The sequence below is a fragment of the Petromyzon marinus genome, chromosome 2 (assembly GCF_048934315.1).
Source record: "Petromyzon marinus isolate PM22_M1 ecotype Great Lakes invasive population chromosome 2, UKy_Petmar_22M1.pri1.0, whole genome shotgun sequence".
In the NCBI taxonomy this organism is placed as follows: domain Eukaryota; kingdom Metazoa; phylum Chordata; class Hyperoartia; order Petromyzontiformes; family Petromyzontidae; genus Petromyzon; species Petromyzon marinus.
Window position 1 is genome coordinate 19816473 of NC_133668.1, and position 14895 is coordinate 19831367.

A 14895-nucleotide genomic window follows, 5' to 3' on the forward strand; every position below is an offset into this window, starting at 1 on the left:
GTACTTTTGGGGTATACATAATTAGGAAATGACACTTACTACCCATGACCAAAAAAATAAAAAAATCCTTACACAGTTAGCAGCAGCATTGCTCAATCCACTGCTGGATGAAGGCCTCCCCAAGCTGTTGACACCTTTTACGATCCTGAAATGTAACAATCCACCCAGCACCTGCACATGAACTGATTTCATCGCTCCATCTGCTCGTTGGACGTGCTCTTGGCTGCCAATCCATTATTATTCTTGACCATCGGTCATCGCCCCCTCTCGCGACGGTGTACTGCTCAATCCCCTTTACTTTTCTTAACGGTTTCAATAATGTAATTGACCTGCGTATGTTTTGAACCTTCACTGGAGAATTTGGTGGGGTGGAGGTGGGGAAGTGAAATGTAGGGAAAAAGGGGCATTTGAAATGGTCAGCTGAGCTCTATAGGAAATGCCCGTGATCTGTCCCAGCAGTGATGTCACTTCATTGTACGGCAGGATGTTAGGTTCTGTTGACGTAAGGAGTTCTGGATTGTGTTGAGCTCTGCATAATGTAATATATAACTTGTAGTCATGCAAGTATTTTAAATAAAATAACAACGTTAATGTTTCCAACCTTTTTGTGGACACACGATTCACTCAGCAAACTATAAATGCAAAAAGGCAATGCATTACGGAGTTGGTGTGCATTTTTATACAACGTTCACACCGTGGGATGTGGTTGAGGATTTGTTTGGCACAGTATAGTGGCTAGTGTAATAACTAGCACAGATTTAACACGTGAAATGAGCGCGGAGCTTTATTTATAAGGGAAATATACGGAATAAAAATAATATATGTTTAGTTACGAAGAATATACATGCAAATAATATTCCATATTGGGGCGCCGCGGTGGCGAGATGTTAATTACCTCCCCAGGTATACAGGAGGCTGTGGGTTTGATCCCAAGCCCGACGCCTGGATATTTGAAGTTTGTATGCTCTCCCCGTGGTCGTGTGGATTTTTCTTCGGGTCCTCCAGTTTCCCCCTCCACATTTATAAACATGCTTTTAGAGTATTTGGCTCCTATACATTTCCACATGATAAGCCATTTTGTTGAGCCATGATTTTTGGACAGGTCGCTTCTGAAAGAGAGCCATATCGCTCAGTGGGCCTTACCTGGTATTATACATTTTTTTAAGTTTAGTAGGTTGCCTTCGCAGCGTGGAGTAGTAGAGCTCCCTCTAGCGAAGCCCCTTCTGCCAGCAGTTGTGACCGAGAAATATCATTAAACGAAAACATATGGTTTCAGTTATGTAACATTTTGCAATATTTTAATTATATGTGTAGGTTCATAAGCTTTCGCACTAATACCAACCACTTGCCACTAAGTGACGGTGACGTCACCACGGCGCATGTGTCAGGCTATGTGCACTTTGAGGCTATCACGTGAAGTGTCTAAGGCTCACTGACAGGTTTCAGGACAGACCCAGGGGTGCCATGGGTTGGCTAACTGAGATGACTGGTAGATGCACCACCTGTACCCCCTACTGTGCCAACTTGCTGTATTTTAGCCGCCCGACACTCTGCTCAGTGTTGTGAGCGTCGCTCCTCTTCCATCCGTTGTTGCTGGAGGGCGATTGCCTCCAACTGCCCAGTAGCGTCCTTCACGAGCCTTCTCCATAGAGGCCGATCTTGACACCGCTGGTACCAGTCATCGGCAAGTCCAATCAGCTCCACATCCTCCTGTACCGTATCAGTTCATCTCGTCTAGCCTGTGTCGTGCCCGATTAGCCCCCTCTATGCAGCCAAACAGAAGCTGTTTGGGCATGCCGTGGCTGGGCATGAGGGCTACATGACCCAGCCAACGCAGCCTTGCCTGGAGCTCATTGATGGGAATGTGTCCAGATCTTTGACAGATTTGTGAGCTCCTCACACAATCCAGCCAGGATGCATCGGATGCATGCCAGCCTGAATATTTCTAACCGGCGCAGATGTTCCATTAGGGGGGTCCACGTTTGCCAAAGGCAATAGCTTCAAGCATAGCTTCAAGCACACTAAAACACTTTCGTCTTGGTTTAGATATGTGGATGACACATTGGTGGTCTGGTCACATGGCAAAGATACACTTAACGAATTTCTAAATAATCTCACCTCGCAAAACCTGTCCATCCAGTTCATCGTGGAAGTTGACAGAACTCTCCAATTTCTGGATGTTCTGCTCGAGCGTGGCCCAAATGGTAAAATAACACACAGCGTTTACCGAAAGGAAACGCACAATGATACCTATCTGAATGCATAGTCACGCAATCACCTCGCACATAAATCCTCTCTCATCCAGATGCTCATACATCCGACTAAGAAAATGTCAGATGGTGATAGTCTGAGAAGTTAAATTAAACACGTTAAATCAGTGCTGCAATTGAACTGTTACAATGATGCACAAATCAACAGGGCACTGAATGCAAAAACCAAATCAAATAACACGAGAGTTGAAACTGACCAAGTAATTAAAACGATTAAAATACCGTAAATTGTGAGAGTAACTGATACACTAGCCAGATTTTTGGAAAAATAAAACATCCGAGTCAGATTTGGAATGGTACATAAAATACAGAAATTAATATCTGGTACAAAGATGTATTACCGAAGCTGTCAACAGAAGGTGTGTACCGGATAAACTGCACGTGTGGTAAATGCAATGTTGGGCAGACAGGACGAATGATCAGCACGAGACTAAAAGAACATCAGAGAAATATTAAATTCTTCCAAATACAACTGTCGGCAGTGGCAGAACACACGTGCCAACAAGGACACTCAATTGATTTTGATAATGTTGAAGTTTTGTGCAAAACTAGTTCCTACTGGCCAAGACTAATTAGAGAATCTATCAAAAGTGAGAGGAATAAAAATTAAATTAACCGGCCGGATAGCTACAGGCTCCGTGCTTCTTGGAAGCAAATCATCAAATGATACTCTGTATTAAATGCATGCCTATAGAGGTCACCATACATCAATGGTGATTACCTCTATGCAGAAAATAACAGGTACTGATATTTTAGTGCACACAAACGACAGGCGGTACAAGACAATATGCATGCATAATCAGTTTAACAGCCACGGCCTTATAATGGTATCATAGGCCTTGACCAGGTCAATAAAGCAGAGATCTAGGCCTTGTTGGATTCCCTACACCTCTGCTTTAGCAATCTTTCCCACAGACACATTCAGACACACAAGTCCACATGTAATGAACAAATGGAGATATCTTGACTTAAAGCTTTCGTGACTGCAGGAATTCATATTCATAGGTTCAAGCCTATCTATGTGACCTTACCGAAAGACCCAAACAAAATAGAAATGGAGATATTTAACGCAGGGCAAATGACTGCAGAAGTAACAGCTTTTTCCTATTTTGCGTCACGCTGTCACCAGACATGTTGTTGACAAAAGAAAAATACATTTTATGGCATTTCTTTGACAGCAAGATGCTGAATTACCCCTTGACACCTGCCTAGTCTGCCTGGAGGGGCATGCAACTCATCAGTAGAGGTCTGATATGTGGCAGTTCAAGGCAACTGAAATTTGTCATTCTGTCAACAATTTCATTGGTGATGACAGTGTGACGGAGGTGTAACATTAACCGACAGGGAATTCCAAGTTGAAGGTGTTGATTTGAGATATAATCTTAATCATTTGGGAAATCACCATGTCCATCATGGCATAGGTAGTACAGTGCGACTTGGTGCTGAAAAGGCACAGGGCGTAGATTAAAGAATCACTGGATGGACGCATCGGGGAGGGAATTGCATCAAAGTGGAGAGAACATGTTTACATCTTGGCACACACCATTGTACAATGATTTTTTTCCAGGAAGTACATGAACAATTGGTTTCATTCACTTTAAAACATTCATTTAGTTTAAAAAATAAATTAGCATTCAGGACTAGTTTTGCTTGAGATGTTAAGCCATTTTCCTTGCAAAAATGTAAGAGGATACCAGAGAACTCGGAGAAAACATACATATATGAGGGTATAAACATTTAAAAAATATGTACAGATAAGTTAGATGCAGTACTTTTTTTCTGTTGGCTACGTACGGTGCGAAAAGAGTTCAACATACATATGTACCACTCTTAAGCATACACTAGATACATTTTTTTATCATGATGATTACTGGATAGTCGAATGGTTGGCGCATGTGCTACTGAGCCAGTTTGCATATGGTTGACATTTTATTCCCTGAAGCTGCTCAGTAATTTGTATGAGTTTGCCAATTCATTCTATCATCTACACGGTGCACCACATTAAATGATTCACAAGACATTATTTCCATTGTTTTATTCACATCAATGTTTCACAATGATACAAACTCGTAATACGTGGTATGGGAAACCCATCATGTTGTGAATTTGCAAAAACAGCCCTAATAAGTGCTTTCAAAAAGCAAGTGTAAAAATCAAACCTTTTCAAGTGGTTATCTCCATGACACCCTTCTTAGGCATGGCAATTGCAGTAATCTTGTACGAGCCAAAGACCACGATTAAATAATTAACTCAACAAACACACATGTCAACACTGCATTTGCTAATGATATGTAATTTCGATTTGAAGCTTTCGTGACTGCAAGGATTCATCTTCTTTGGTCCTTTCGGTAAAGTCACGTAGAATGAGAATAAAATAATAAAATAAAATAAGACAATACAATTATCACGACGTTTCGGCCACAACACAAGTAGCCTTCTTCAGGTGAAGGTGTGTGGAATCCCTCCCCGTAGAGGCGGTTAAATTTCGATTTAGAGCTTTCGTGACTGCAAGGATTTATCTTCTTTGGTTCTTTCGGTAAAGTCACGTGGAATGAGAATAAAATAATAAAATAAAATAAAACAATAAAATTCTCACGACGTTTCGTTTTACAGGGTGAGAAAATCCACCTGCTAAGCGATAATTAAACAGTCTGCCAGACTTGCACAGGTTTAACGACCTGGCCACTCCTATATAACTCTGCATAACAGGTCTGCAGATTAAACCGGGATGACGTTGTAACCCGTGACTCCGTCCCTCCCTGTACGCAGCATTAAGTGAGTGAATGTCGTTGCCACTACTCAAAGGTGACACAGGTTGCCACCTTCAAACCAGTGGGAATGCTGCTTCACTACTCAGTGTAAGACTGGCTCAATATATTTGGTTTGTAGAAAGAATGATTGAAAGTCTCTGTGGTCGATCACATTGAATAAAAGGACGGATCTAACGCCCAATCAACATTGCACGTTGGTAAACAAGCCAATCTGAATGACTTGAAGCTGGAACTGATATAGGCGCAAAAATCCTAGAAAACCACAACTAATACTTTTATTGAACAAAACTCTCTTTGTTAGAAAAGACAATCCAAAAACAAGTGTACATCCTTGTGTTAGATAGATTCCCACTGAGCCATTTTCTCTCGTGTGGAAGGTGACGTTAACTTTCAACGTTTTTTTTCCTATTTTAAAATCTGGCTCCTGACTTGATTGACAATAAATGGAACACAAATTTGATGGTATATATATCGCATTAAGTGATCCCATAAAACACTGCACATCACAATTTCAATATTGAGTTGTAACTAAGACTTTTTGCCTGAAAGTACAGTACATGAAAGGAGAGTCCAGTATCAGTATCAATATACGATGACGACCTCCCCATGCCCTGTTGCTCATGGGGGTTGTTTGACCATGCTTCACGGTGCTGGTCAGTGCGGGACCAATTTAGATATTCAGGTTGTCAGGTTTATAGTGTGGTGCGTGAACCACTGCACCGCCAATCACGGCTCTGTGGTATCACGGGTTCAAGATGATGATACCATTGTACCTCAGGATTTCACACAAAAAAGTGCAAACTTTCTAAGTAGCAGTTCGTTTAGCACATGTTGGATGGCCTGACCAATGTACCTAACTATTTTTTAGTCTAAAAAAGAATGGTTCACCCTTTCTTCAGCAATTATTTTTTTTTTACTCATTGGTTTGATGCAACAGCATTAGAGAAAGCAGCGAAATATAAAATTACATTTACACCAATCCCAGGTTGGATCAGTGGCAAAGTGGCACGCGAAGGGTGATCAAACAAAGGACCCAATTGTGAACTGTATAATGTGAGACGGTGTAGTGAGGCATTCATCCAGCAGTGGATTGGCAATGGACTCTATATTAGTATATATTGTGCAAGCCCTGCCTTAGGCCCTCTAGTTTTGACGTGGGTTGTGTTCAATATGAGGGAATAAAAGTCACAGTGTTGCTGAAATGAGCAATGTAGTAGTGCTCGTCTCCATTGACAGTCCTTAGGTGATGGTGGAAATTCCATAATCACAAGACAAGAGCCAGTCTAAATTTAGGAGGACTATTGTTCATCTTCTTACAAAGTTGTACTCTTTTTATTTATATCAGAGGAATTGTATGCTGTGTCAACCTACAACCAAGATTTGAACTCGTAACCTAATTGAACGCTATAACCATATCCCCTTCTAATACTGTGGGACCCTGCAATCATATTTATTTTTTGAGTCTGACCATTTGTGTGAATTAATCTCCAACAGTGGATGTGTAAGATTTGATAATGTACTGAAAATTTAATATTTTGAATCAGGAAACCTCCATGTTCTCTTGTAAGTACATTGAGGTTACATTCTAAACTAATCTGTCAATGTGCATCAGGGTCAGGGACGGAGCCACAGGGGGGGCTGGGGGGGGGCTCAGCCCCCCATGAAATTTTGAGAAAGTCGGTAATCGGGATAACCGGATATCCGGCTGCTGCAAAATGCTGCAGGCTGCCACCTTGTGCTGCCCTGCAGGCTGCCACTTTGTGCTGCCCTGCAGGCTGCCACCTTGTGCTGCCCTGCAGGCTACCACCTTGTGCTGCCCTGCAGGCTACCACCTTGTGCTGCCCTGCAGGCTGCCACCTTGTGTGCTGCCCTGCAGGTTGCCACCTTGTGCTGCCCTGCAGGCTGCCACCTTGTGCTGCCCTGCAGGCTGCCACCTTGTGCTGCCCTGCAGGCTGCCACCTTGTGCTGCCCTGCAGGCTGCCACCTTGTGCTGCCCTGCAGGCTGCCACCTTGTGCTGCCCTGCAGGCTGCTACCTTGTGCTGCCACCTTGTGCTGCCCTGCAGGCTGCTTGAGCGGCAGCCTTTCGAACTTATCGAACTTATTAGCCACATCAGCGGCTCCGACCTATTAATAAACTCCGCATTCAAATCCAATAAAATTTGTTTTATATATTTGTGTCGCCCATTGGAAAACATAAACACTGGATATCTCAGGATATTGAAGTCAGCCCCCCCCCCCCAAAGTCAAAATCCTGGCTCCGCCCCTGATCAAGTTCAACATATATTTCTTTCCCACCAACATAAATTGCCCCCAAAGTAAATGTTTCTAAATGTTTCTTCCATAACAGCTTTAAAATAAATTGGTGCCTTCCTACAAAATGCATGAATTTAATACCCAAATCCACAACTCACACCCTCCCCTACCATAACACCTAATAAGTTTTCTCCGGTGCAAACATTCTGAAAATGGAATTCGCTCAAATATCCCGAAAATAAAACCACGTTTACTGTAAAACTGGACTTTTTAGAATCAGGGGAGGTATTTATTGATAGGTAAAATATACGATTGGGTCTTCAAATCTGGCTTCTGTCATTAGAGGAGTAACATTTCTATCTGCACTACAATATTCACTTTATTTAGCATTGGAAATATAAGCGTGTACATTACATTTAGGCTAATCCAAATGTCGAGCTGAATTAAGCATATTCCTCTCGTCAGGGTACATTATGAAGATTAACTTTTTTCTACATTCACAATCAAGTGAAAATATACCTTTAAACATTACATGTTATTCGCTCCAGAGCATGCCCTTGTACTGTAGCCACCAGATGTATAGGAATTGATTGTGTAATGTGATGAGCATTCATTCCAGCCCAGAGGCTATCTGTCCAGTGGTGTCTCTCTGAGCGAAAGCACATGCGCACTGAGATGAGCATGGCTGTGATGGTAAGGCGGCAGTGACTCATAGGTGGCCATGCTCCAGATGACGCTGGATAAGCACGTTAGATTTACACGGATGCTGGTGGATATGTAGGGGGCAAAGGGTCGCTTTAACAATGAGCACTGTGGTGAATAGTCTGAGCAGAAGCTCCGACGCAGAGGTCAAGTGTACATGGATGAAGTGCTTGAGGCTACATTAGGAAAAAATATTCCTTCAACGGGGGGAGCCTTAGTCACAGTGCTTATAGGTATTGAGACAATGACCAAATGTATCCCTCCTATATTGAAGGTGTAACGTTTGTAAAATGCGTGGTGGTCTGTTCGTCTGTTTTTATGTATCTGTAGTTTATATTTATATAAAAATGCATAAATGTTGACAACTTTAATTTAATTGGAACCTGTATTACCCTCGGAAGTTTAACAGGACAATTTGAATTGGGTGGATTACTTTTTTACAGAAGCGCATAATATATGCCCAGGAAAAGTATGGAAGGTTACAGAATTAAAGTGTGAATTACATTCTGTGATATGACATGGAACAGTCAGTTTATCTCAGGAAAAACTGCACAATATATGCACATGAACGCAACGAATAGCCCGAGTATTGTTAGCCGCTCACGATTTGTAGAAAACGTGATTCATCGTCACGTGAGCATTTTTTTTTATAAAGGGCAGTCTCGCTGATATCACAAATGATGCTAGGTGTAGTACTTGCAGTCTGGTAACATACTTTAACTATATATTTTTTCAGGTACCACAAACATATAATAACCACTGAAAGAAGACTGTGGGAGTAGTGGCATAACGGTTACTTTACCACACCATCAATCCGGCAAGCCAAGTTAGATCCCGGCCATGGTGAAGAATAGTGATAACCAAAGAAACCCTGGGCTCCCCTTCATGACCCATATTGATGATCATGCTGAGGTGTGGCCAACCATTCTCCCAGATGGATGTGGCATAAATGTACCACCTTTGAGATTCAGGGATATTGTACAATCAGTACTTAATGAAAAATATATGATAAATTGCTGACTTATACATTTTTTTTGCAATATTATACCGTGCAGCGTGCTGGGATTCGTTATAATGTAGGTTTGTTAACTCCTTAAATTATCTTGAAATTGGATTTCTCAGATGTCAAAGGTCACCGACCCTATTTCAGATGTCATTGTGTAATCTTCAAACAGTAACTCTGGTTCCAATGAGACCACATATGTCAATATTCAATCCTTTCAGTAGCAGTAAAAGATTACACACAGATACACTTGTTACAAATGCATATATTAAAAGTGTGTTTTAATTTGACCTTCTGGGCCCCCAGTATTTCCATTTACTCATAAGAATCCTAAATGCACCATGTACGTGTGTGCATGCATTGCATGCATTCTCATGTGAAGTCTCTTATTACTTCCTTTTGTCACTGAATTAAAATAAAACAATGGTAAATTCGACAATCGTTGGCAGTCCATCTCTGTGCATTATTCAGGAGATTCGTCAGCTGAAAAAGCACTTATTAAGAGCCACAAAGTTTAACTGAGAGGCAGAGATTATTCTGGGTCCACAGAAATCCAAGCTTGAGGTCCAATCGTAAAGTGTAACACTGAGTTAGCACCGACGCCTCTGCAAGACACATTGTTGGAACACATTTTTTTGCACCAACAACTATTTCCTCATATCTTTCAAAAGTTTAAAGCATGGTGTCAGTTCTGAAGCCAAAACGTAAAAGAATACAGTAAATCTCCAGCTATCAAGACCTCAGGTACCGAACGACGATATTTGAGATAGATGATTTATCAATCAACTGTAAGGTGAGATTTATGATTGTTGCATTGCTAGATCATGAGATGGCGACAGCTTGAGAAGGCCTTCCTACAGCAGAAGATAGGTCATGGCTGAATGTGACATGTCACATCGTGTGGAATATTTACGAATGCAGCAAATATCCTACATTCACAAGGGCACACGTGCATAGCCGCAAATGCTATGACACATTCCCATTCCCCAGGGCAGGCATCCTGACAGAGGTAATTATCAGCCAATAACATAAGAGGCTTTGTAACAGTTTCTCATTGAGGATCATGCTATGACCTAAACAAATATTCTAACTGAAAGTAATGTGTTATTTACGTGCTAAAATATGCACTGTAAATATAGTGTCAGACATTTATGAGCACAACTACAGGATAAGTAGCATAACACAGATCCAAAACAGATACACAGACACACACACAAAGGCAGGGGACATCTCGTATAAGAAATACAGATAAAGTAATGCCACCTATTTATTTTTTGTATCACTCACCTTTTTTTCACTGATATAAGATTTGAGATTCATGGGGGTGTTGTAAACGTATGCCAAAATTTACCACGTGGTCTCCATCCTTTTCGATGTGTTTATATCCATGTGGAACCAGGGGTCTGCATCGGCATCACATACCCTTTTGCAAAGAGCATCCCGTTTAGCAGTGTCACTTTCTAAATGTCGCTCGCATATGCAATTCTTCAGATCGCCAAACAGACGGAAATCTGATGGTGCTTCTGTGTAGTGAGTGGTGTGACACAGTCCAGCAGCCAAGCCGTGCAACAGCCTCTAATGTTCTCTTGCTCATATATGGTCTAGCAATATAATTTAGAGGACTTCTGCCATATGACAAAACGTTAATGATATTCATGGCATTGCCATGACTATAACAAAAAAAATCATGACATTTTAATTAAAAAATTTTGGGATTAAAGAGATAAAACATTACTTTTGAGATGTCCCTTATATGTATTTTACAGAGTATTGCACCCCACGGGTGCACAGCCCTGGACCGAAAGGTTAGTGGTGTCTCTTAACAATATGAAATGTAAGTGTCAAGCTGACATGTGTCTGCCTTAATATTCTTCACATTTTATTTTAAAACATGGTTATTTTACAGGTAGGAGGAGTTACAGTTTAGTCAGAGAATTCATGGTGCACATAGCTACGTTCATGATATTCATGGCATATTGATGGCATATATATGAACAGTTCGCATTCATGATCTTTTGTTTAAGAAACAGTAAAATTATGCAAATAAATATGGATGGCTCACACCGTGTTCATCTTTACCAAATGTATTTTATTCCAGAAATTATCTGAATTTTAATTGGCCAATCATCCCACGCAGGACCCTTCTGAAAGGGTCTCAAGATTCAGTGAGGTTTTCTTGGGCATATTAACAATCAGCACGATTGTTGTTCATTGCCAGTACATCCTTTTTTATGGTTTCATGATACCTACGCCATGGGTTATGTTTATCTGCCCCTGCGTGTGTGTCCATTTGTGTACTGAATGCAGCCCTCTCTATCTAATGCACGAAGTTTCACTTGTTCACGTGTGTAATGCAATGTGCACAAATCCATACTTAGCACTCACTAAAAAGTCAATGCTAAGGTGCTATTAATGCTGTGCGCTGCAGTACAGAATATATTTGTTTTATTAAGGTCACGGTCACAATATATACGATATAAAAAAGTTCAGTATTGTATATTGTGCACATTTTGAATGGTTCAGCTGCAGGTAATGTTTTTTTTGCAGCACAGGTCATCACAACACACAGACTCTTTATGTAAACTGTCAGGGCAAATGCTGTAAGCAAGTGCCTATGAAGGCCAACATGGCAAATGGGGAATTCTGTGACCAGTACCATACCCATCTGCTTTGATTTCATCAATACTTATGCTCACACACTACAAAATTATCTATTGTTTTTCATGCTGAGGCAACCTAGGAGAGTCCCAGGACAGGTTTAGATACTATTTGATGTCCCTGGCCAGGAGTTAAACCTGGAGCGCTGGGATGTAGTGCAGTCCACAACATCTATGACAGTACATCATAAGCATAATAAAAATGAAAATGTATTGTATGCAATACACGGAGATTTATCACATACTAGCAGTAAGTACCCGGCGTTGCACGGGCGAAAAAGACAGACACACACATCGACTTACACACACTTTCTATGTTCATGAGTTTAGTGGAAGGCGCAAGGAACAGAAATATAATTTGTCCGCACACGAACATTATGATTGTAATATTTTTAAGGTGATTATTTAAAAAAATATACGTTTCTATGAACGTGATTTGACACCAAAAAAATGAATGCAGAGCAAGTTAATAATAAATTATTAGTTGTGAGCACACAAACGAAAATGTGAATATTTTCAAGGTGATTATAGAAATACCAGATTTCTGTGTGCAAGGGTTGAGCGAAAGCAAGGAATATAAAAATGTAGTTGTCTGCACACTAACATTATTAATGTAGTACATTCATTGTGTCTTTGGGTAAAGTCACATAGATAGAAAAATAATTAAAAGTGTAAAAAATATCCCACAATACCATACAACAACAGCAACCGCCATTCGGCACTAAGTGGTGGTGACATCACCACGACGCTTGTGGCAGGCGATGTGCACCTTGAGGCCACGTGAAGTGTCGAACGCCCACTGGCAGGAGGTGACGGGGCAGACCCAGATGCCACAGGTCGACTAACTGAGATGACTGGCTGATGCACCACCTATGCCCCCTACTGTGCCAACCTGCTGTGCTTTAGTCACCCGGCGCTCTGCTCATTGTTGTGAGCGTCGCTCCTCCGCCCTCCGTTGTTGTTGGAGGGCGACTGCCTCCAACTGCCCAGTAGCGTCCTTCACGAGCCTCCTCCACAGAGGCCGATCTTGACACCGCTGGTACCAGTCATCGGCAAGTCCACTCAGCTCCACATCCTACTGTAGCACATCACTCCATCTCTTTTTTAGCCCGTGCCGTGCCCGTTTAGCCCCCTCGATCCGGCCGAACAAAAGCTGTTTAGGCATGCGGTGGCTGGGCATGCGGGCTACATGACCCAGCCAACGCAGCCTTGCCTGCCGGAGGGGCTCACCGATGGAGCCTTGCCCAGATCTTTCAAGGATTTGTGAGCTCCTCACACAATCCAGCCTGGTTAAACCCAGGATGGATCGTAGGCAGGCCAGCCTAAATGTTTGTAACCGGTGAAGATGTTCCATTAGGGGGGTCCACGTTTCACATGCGTAGAGAAGGGAGGGAATGACCGTGGCCGTGAAAACCTGAAGCTTCGTGCGGAGCGACAGACCAGGTAGCTTCCACACAGCGTTACGCAACCGATGAAAAGTCAATGCCGCTCGACTGATTCGGAGTGAGACCTCTGCTGTTAAACTGGAGTCGGTCAAGAGCACACTGCCCAGGTATGGCAAACTCTCCACTCTCTCCACAACCGCCCCATCACCAATTGGGAGTTGTGGGGGTGGAGTGTCCGATGGTACAAAATACCCAGTACATGCATAAAATACATCCTCTCAGATTTTAGGCGAACATTCTTTACACACATACAGTATACTATATTGGGGCAAGTTTTTATTCGCGAGCACGTGCTAAGGTCAGCATTGAACGTGATTAGATGGTGGACCAGCACACATCCAACCTGCTTTGTCTCCCTCGTATACCGAGTTATTATTTACTGCTGAGTTGACCTAAGGCAAGACCGTGACCATTTAAGATTTCAATTTCTCATAATATGCATATCAAAGTCAAAGAATCATTGTAAAAAGGTTTCAGTTTTGTTGCCAGAAAAAAGGGGGAAAACCCTATTATTATATTTTGGTACTGGCAAAGAAGGTCTAATGATGTAGATGCTCACCCCGAGCCCTCATTACTTTGATAGTGCATTGTCTTTGAGCTGTGTACACCTTTTGGCGTCATCTGGTCGAGCACCAATTGGGTCGAGGCTCAAAAGAAAGCCGTCCCTTGGTGTGGACCAATCAGTTTCAAGGACAATGCATATATTATCATAGTATGTTTTTTGTTTGCATTTTGACTGCAGGTATTGTGGTTAATGCAGACATGAATCCTCGTAAAAAGGTTTCAGTTTTGTTGCCAGAAAAAGGGGAAAAACCCTATTATTATATTAAAGTCAAAGTGGTTCCCAACTCGATTGTCTCTGCGACAGCACTCCTGTCCTGCTTACAGGCCTGTGCTAGTAGTGAAATTTCTACATCATTTTGTTGGCAGGGATGAGGGTCTTACATACGGCAGCAACTGTTGACCTCCAAACGAATGAGTGGCTGAACGGAATTTAAACTCAGAACCTTACAGTGTTAAACCATGCACAGTATCACTGTGCCACCCAGCGAATGTACATGGTGGAGTTTTAACCCAGGTCGCTGGGATTGTATTGCACTGTTACAATCAAACATACACAACACACATTTTATGGCAATCATAGAGGCATTCATCTATAACAGAATAATAATTGCTATGTTGTTGTGGAGAATATACATATTTATTTTGCTGCCTATTTAGGTTTTTTTTCCTCCACAACGGTAACGATGATTGTTTTATATCATATAATTTGTATTGAACGAGGACCAATATCTATAAACCATGGCAGTGCACTCGTCTTGGTTTAGGTGTACCTGGCTCTGCTGGTGGGACATTGAATGCCGAAGCCAGTCCAGAATTTGCTTGCATTGAACCAGTGCTGCTGAGGTTCTGCAGTCCCGGAAGGCCTAGTGGCTGATGGGGATGTGGAGAAAAAAATACTTAAACTTTTTTAGATGGGAGGGATAAATATATGAGGGAGGACTATTGCACGATTATATAATTATTTATCTTGTTACACATATATGCAACTTACACACACGTGCATGTTTCAGCCTGAGACATGACGATTAATAACTTAATTGCAAAGCAATGGCAACTTTAGCAGACGTTATTGTTAAAGCTCGCCTTGTATGAAAGTTCCCCCCGTTGTTTTACCAATGAGAAAATTATCCAACCGGGTACATGGAATGGGAGGTACTTGAGCACGAGTTTGACCAGAACCTCCCTTCCTCCCACTTCTGCCCTCACCGCAAAATCCATGAATACATGTC